This window comes from Malurus melanocephalus, unplaced genomic scaffold, assembly GCF_030028575.1.
Source record: "Malurus melanocephalus ecotype Western Australia unplaced genomic scaffold, MMel_1.1 scaffold_95, whole genome shotgun sequence".
In the NCBI taxonomy this organism is placed as follows: domain Eukaryota; kingdom Metazoa; phylum Chordata; class Aves; order Passeriformes; family Maluridae; genus Malurus; species Malurus melanocephalus.
In genome coordinates this window covers 98,407-105,460 of record NW_026623327.1, presented here as the reverse complement: position 1 = coordinate 105,460, position 7,054 = coordinate 98,407, and positions in this window count along the sequence as shown.

The window sequence follows — 7,054 nt, the reverse complement described above, 5'->3', positions numbered from 1 at the left end:
CCAAAACAGGATCCTAATTGTTAATGTGGAGATAAACAGGAGACTACAACCTGTAGGGGTTATGAAGAGGGGACACAGGAAAGACAAACACTGTTGTGTAGTYGGAATTCATGTCAGTCTGGCTTTAATCTGTTGTGTCAACACAGTAAATAAAGTGTGGAACASGAAGAAGAGCAGCTTAAAATTGTGCTGGCTGCTGTGATGATCGACTCCCCTGTTTATGGTTTGTTCATGCAGCGCTGGGTACTTCCAGATGTTCAGGAAGATGCAGACACCACCTGTTTCTCCAAGAACAAAGGAAGGCTAAGTTTAGGGCTGCAAGAAATTGAGCAGTTTTGGAAATGTCTTTTGGATGAATGGGAAATGAACTCAGGCAGATGGCAAATTGTTTGAAAGGTGGATCATAAAAGGAGGGGTAGCAAGGTTGTGCAAGGAGCTAAAGGGCTGATAGACCCTGGGGAGGCCAGTGCTGGTAACAGAAAAGAAAATGGAATGGAATAGAGCAAACAGAAGTTATGAGGGCAACTTTCTGCTTAATGAGAAAATGAGATAGTCATAATTTAGGTCTTTGCTCTCAGCTTTTTAACTGTGTTGGCTCATTCAGTCTTTGATGGGCCATTTATGATGCCCTAAATATACTGCTTTTTTTTAGCTCTTTGTGGAATTAGTCTGTGAGACTCTTTCCTATGTGTTGACTGTTTAGGTTTTGATTGCTTCTCTGATTTTAGATAAGGGTAATCTAAATGGATCCTAAATAAATCTTTCCTGTGCTGAAAAAACTCCAATTCACTGGAAACCCTCCAAGTCAGAGTAACTGTTATTCAGACCCAAAGATTGTGCTTACTCTGAAGAATTTTCCAATTTATTGATGGTCAGGTCCAAGCCCAAATGAATGTCTCAGGACTACCTTGGGTACAGATCCAGAGTCAAACCCAGAACATTTAGGAGTTCTTTTATAATCTAGGCATTTTGAATTCGTTCATTCTTTGCTAGAAAAGCATCTTGGATTTTCAGTGAGAGRAACACATTTTATTCCCTTCTGGGACAATTATAATTTCATTTATAATTCCTATATTTAGGAAATACAATATATTTAGGTTTGCCTTAGGCCTAGCTTCTCTCTGTCCTCTCCCTGTCCTATGGATCTACATAAAAAATGTTGATTAATTGCCAGTAAGACAAGAAAAAAGTTGATTTTTTATTATCCTGCTAAAATGCTCATTAGAAGATAAAAATAAAAGAAACAGGGCCAAATCTAGAAGTGATTTAGTTCAGAGCGGCTCCTGTGCCAGTGAGGCTCAGCTGACTTTGTCCAAACTAGGCTAAGACCAGAAATCCATAAGGAATAGTGAAAAATTGCCACAGGAAGAAAAATATCAGTTTTATTCTACTGGATTTTAATTTATAAAATTCATAAAATGAATAAGTGATTTTCATCAATAATGTAAATTCCAATTTGCTTTCACAAATGAAGTGGAACTCAAAGACTAAGTTTTCTTTAGGACTTCGTGTTCTTGAGAGCTACGAGACAAGGGTAATTCCTTCAAGCCAAGGGAATTATGCAGGTTTTTAATAAAGGGGTCTCATCTCTGTGCATTCCCTACCCAGAGTAACTCCTGACTGGATCTTTAGGATTAGAATCTTGTTGTGTCTCTTCACTTATGAAAATTAAATGAGTTCAGTACCTGTCTGAAGTGACCTCCTGCAATATTCCAGAATGTTTGTTAACATCATAGCACTGAGAAATATTTTGTAGTTTTAAATTTTAGTGTTATTCTCTTAAAAGTTTGCAAATATTTCTTTCCCTATCATTTTTTCCCTTTCTATGTACTAAGTCTGGCTTTTTACATTTTCCATTATCTTTTTAAATGGGACCTTTGCTGCCTTTTGTTTTTGTCCACAAACCTTCCCACGTGAAAACTGGGAATAATGGCAATGTTGGTGCTCTTTYCATGCCAAATTGTACCTGTTGCATGTGTGAAGTAATAGAAGTCATAAACCAATTCACATAAACAATAATTTTGTCTGCTGGATAGTGTTTGAGTTTACCTGCTCCATCTACACTGATTTCCAGTTATCTAAAGAAATAACATTTACATAGCCAAAGCTCCCTGGAAAACTGGGAACTCAGAGGTGGTGTTATTCCCTGCCCTCCCAAAYTGCCCTTTTAGGCTGCAGATTTTGTCTCCAAGAGCTGAAATAGTGCAATAGACTTCGGTGGTCAGTGGGACTTCATTCCAAAGCACCCATCACATGAGTGGAACCATGAGCAACACTGAAAGTCACTGAAGACCAAGCATTTCAGAAAAACACTCCAGGGATTCTTCATCTTTAGTGCTTCCACATGGTCACAAACTTTTGGGTGGGTTATTTTTGTGGGACTGTTCATAGAAAAGCCTGATCAATTGGCACGCTGAATGTATGCGCAAATTTTTGTTTCCAAGTCTTCGTTTCAAAAAAGACTTTCCTAAAGCATGATATTTTTACAAAAAAAAATATAAAATAATACTTAGAAACTGGTGAAAAATTGGTAAACAACAAAGTAAACACTCGGCAAGTCTGTGGTTAATCTTCCCCATTTTATTGGCTGCAGCCTTGATGGGCTCTGGTTTGAAGYAAAAGGGGTTATGCTGTTGAGCAGGAGAGTTTGCAGGGAGGCACTTGCATGTGGAATTATTGGACTATCTTTCCAWCAGAAAATAGCACTTAGAAATCTTCCTGCTGTGCAGGGACAGCACTGGCAGCGACCCACAACCACGCCAGTAATCATCTGCTGGGAGGTGGGCAGCAGTCTGTCAGCTCCACGGGTTCAGCTTTTGCTCCTCACTGTTCCTGGTGGTGRTGTTCCTGCAAAGTAAATTAGCCATTCAGGGAAGAATATGATTATTTTTCTTTTTGAGAAAAAMACCTTGAGGAAAGGAGTGAAAATGGACTGAAAATATATTCCTGTTGTACAATCAGGAAGAGGTCAGACTGCTGCTGTGATCTGGGCTAGAGAAGTAAAAATTTTACATGGACAGAAAACTGTAGGCAAATAAAAAAATCACTCCTCCATGACTATCAATGGACAAGCTGCAGTCTGACTGGTAGATGGAATCTGTCCCATGATTTACCCAAAGCCCGGGTGTGAATCTGAAATTCCTTGGATGCCACACAGGAGTTTGTGTCTCTGTGGTTGATGAGCACAACCAGCTCGAGACAAATCAAGAGCCCTTTTAGGTGGTGCTTCTAGGAGATCTGTTTGCAGTTTGGCGGTTCTGAATAATAATCTTCCCACAATAAAACTGGAGATAGAAGTGTTTATTGGTTGCATCACTACCTTTTGAAGCTTGTTACTGGTTAGTGCAGTGTTTGAAGGTATCCGTGGGCAGGACAGGGCGGGCAGCTTTGAGAGAGTGGTAAATTCTGGCACTTCTGGACAATCCAAAGAAATCCTTAAAATGCAGGAGCCTTAAATTTCTTCCATTCTGCTAAAGAAGACCTTGCAGACGGCTCTGCAAGTGCACTGACACTGTCAGAAGATGCAGCATGACACACAGGCCAAGCTCCAAGAAGCAGGGCCAAATCCAGAGCTGGTGTAACTCGGTGCGGTGCTGGTGGCGGCAGGGCTGAGCTGAGGTGGCTCAGCTGTGTGGTGTGAGCGCTGCTGTGACTGCTGAAGGCGTTTGGTGCAGTAATTATGAGTGATTGCTATCATATGACAGCATGTGGTGACATTTGGGTTGTTTTAATTCATTAACAGATCCTCTCTGACAGTGTCACCTAGCCAAGGAGTCAGGAACATTAAAAAAAAAATGGGACCAGGAAACTGTGGGTGAGATATTTTACTGCCTGCTTTGGGAGCAGAGAGGGATCACAGATCCCTTTGGATCCCACAGTTTGCAATTCTGGCAACTCTGCAAGATCATTTAGAGGGCTGCTGTCAGGAAGGAAAAAGGAGTGAACCTGTTTCACCAGCCACCATCCTTTTCCCCCAGGGTCACACAGCATAAGCAATCCTCTCTACTGTCCTATAAGGGTGGTTCATAAACTGAGGGGACCAAAAAACCAAGTTTCCTGTGCTTCCCCGGTACTTTCCTCCTCCTGCAGGAAGAGCTGCTGAAATCTGTAAGTTTTGAAGAGTTACTTTCCCCRTGGTTGCTGTTTTCTAGCACATGGCCATTGCATTCACCTTCACCTTCCCTTTACATAGCCTTTACAGGCTATGTTTTGTGTTGCTTTCCATACTATACCTTTTCCTTCTTTTTCCGTACTTAATAATTTACTCTTCTTAATTTAAATTATTGTTGTTACTGACAAATTGTCTTAAAATGAGTCAAGATGAAACTGAGGCATTGCTAGCAGTGGCAAAAAAAATAAAGGTCAAAAGAAAGTTGTTTCTGTAGGAAATAATGTAAAAAAATACATCTTAATGGAATTCTAAAGGTTATTATTAGGCCAAATCACAATTCTCTGTGGGTACAAGCATTTTATGTAAATATGCAATTAGGATGTGTAGAACACTGCTCAAACATTATGACTGCAGAGGATATGTGTTTTTTAACTCTGGGATTAATAATCATAATGTGGCTCATATTAAATCTCTTTTGCACCAGTGGTCAGACTGATATACTCACACTGTACAAAACAGTACCTAATCTCTCTGTATCTGAGCTGAGTTTTGAAATTGAAACAATAATTGAGCATATCTGCTGTTTCCACCACTTCTTTTGAGCCTTCTGATTTGGAAAGTGGATGTAAGATTGTTTAGCRGCAGTCTTTGTCAAACTTTCCTTTGGAAATTCCTGACAAATTTAGAATTGCATGTGCATGGGGTGACTCTGCTTTGTCTGTGCAGTGCATCTAAAGCAGACCAGACATAGAAATAATTGATGAAAACGGAAATGTGGCAGATGTTTGTCCAATCCTTTGCCTTCCTTGTCCATTTAAAGTAGTTTTCTGTGGCTGTTGCTTGTAATGTGTTTGCACATCTTCTCCCACAGTGGGGCCTGTGGACAGCACTGAAGTGAAACTGGTAAACAGTTATAAGATGGTAGTTTTCCTCCATGGGTGAAAATATCCTTTTCCAGGCACACTACCTGAGAGGAGCTTTGGGATTTTACAGGTGCCTAAAAGAAAGTTGCAGCAATACAGAGGAAATGGTTCTKCAGTTCTTTGGTAACAAGAATATAAATTTTCCTGGTACAGTATTTAYTAAAGTAATTATTTTTCAGTTCTTATCTTCTTTCTAACAATGCAGCACAGATCTGGGCAGATCAGCCAACACCAAAGCTTTTTTCATCTAAACATGGTGTCTAGTTGAATATTATAGGTATGAGCTGTGTAGAAATGGCAGCTGGAACCTCTCCAGTTGCCAACCTCATGCAAAATCCTGAACCTTTTGAAGCCCTGGTAGATATTATGTACTGACATGCTATCCAGGTACTGAGCTTGACAGAGCTAATAATACTATTTATATGTGTAATTATTGAAATTACCCATACTCTTTGGGTTTAATGGTGTTCAGTAAATTGGCATGCATAATTTATACATCGCTGCTGTCAAGCATCAATCCAAATGGGAGACAGCAACACATAAACTGAATGGCAGAATAAAGTGTTTATGAGTTTATTCAGGACAGGATCGCCATAAACTATGACACTGGAAATTTTCATATCAGTTCTTCAGTATTTGTGGAAAACAGAATGCTGTCCACGAGATTTCATTTGTTGCATTACTGTAAAACCTCTTCACTAAACAATTTAGGAGACAACAACTACAGCACTCTTCAAAAAGGCCCTGGGGACAGGATTTATTGGGSAAGTCAGTGTTACCATTTCTGCTTCAATTTCTGCTGTGGCTTAATTTCAGCCTCTTATTGAAATGCCAGTCATTCAATAATGAGATGGAATCCTAAAAATGTACAAATGGATACACCTTTGAGGCTTAATCARGAGATACAGTARGCAAACCAAATTCAACTAKTATTATGATARTTTCAAATAATAATTAAGAYTTTCCAATTCTACACTTAAACAAGAAATGCTTAAAATAACCATTGTCTTCACACATCTGAATATGCATCTATGGGCTTGAAATTACTTTACCATTCATGATATTAATCAAAATGGCAGGGTACATTACAGAAGATTCAAATGCCCCAATCTCATTACATGGGACTTGCCACAAAGTGCCATTAGTATTATGTTTTCATTTTTATTTYGTGAATGCAGTAAACAACTAATAATTCAAGATGTTCTAAATTTTTTTTTTGCAAGGTGCCAAGTGCTGAAAGAAATGATTAACATGAAATGAGGGAATCTATGAATAGAAGCAAAACAGAAACTGCTGAGTTATTTTTGGCACTCTCTAATGAATAAATGGATTGTTTTCAAGGTCTGTCAATGAGTACAAGTTAATGTGCAGTGTGAATTGAAATATACAGCTTCACTTTCACTTGTTTTGAGCCAACAACCTAAACCTAAAGAATTTTAAACAGTAAAAGATTTGATGCTCATATCCTCACAGATCTAAATTCATGCTTCCCATGGAACCAAATGATCTTATTTCATTTAATGAGTTAATTTTCATTAAAAATACGTTTTKATTTTTATATGTGAATTTCTGTGACTGAACACTGCATCATATCTAGAGGCCCCTTATTAAATTAAATGTTAGTAGAACTTTTTCATGGCTTCAAAACACTTATTTGGACTCAAGTTATGCCAGCAAAAGAGCTTTGCTTTGATGACTTGATTTAAACCATTGAGAGATCACACAGAATTGCTATTAACCTGAGGAAGAACATTCAGAGGTGTGTAAAAAGTGAAGACTTCAGTCCCAATGTGAGAGCAATCATGGCACAAATGCATTTAGGATCAAGGTCATGATGCCACATCAAGTGAGTAGGGTGAKGATAATGGTTACCTACTGAGCAATCTGGATAAAGCATTGAATTTTGTGTCAGTGCCAGSATCCTGTTCCTGAAATCCCTTCCACTCCAAGTTATCCTGAGGTCCTAACCTTGAAAAATATAAATGTTGTTCATGGGTTATAAGTTATGAGTTAATGACGA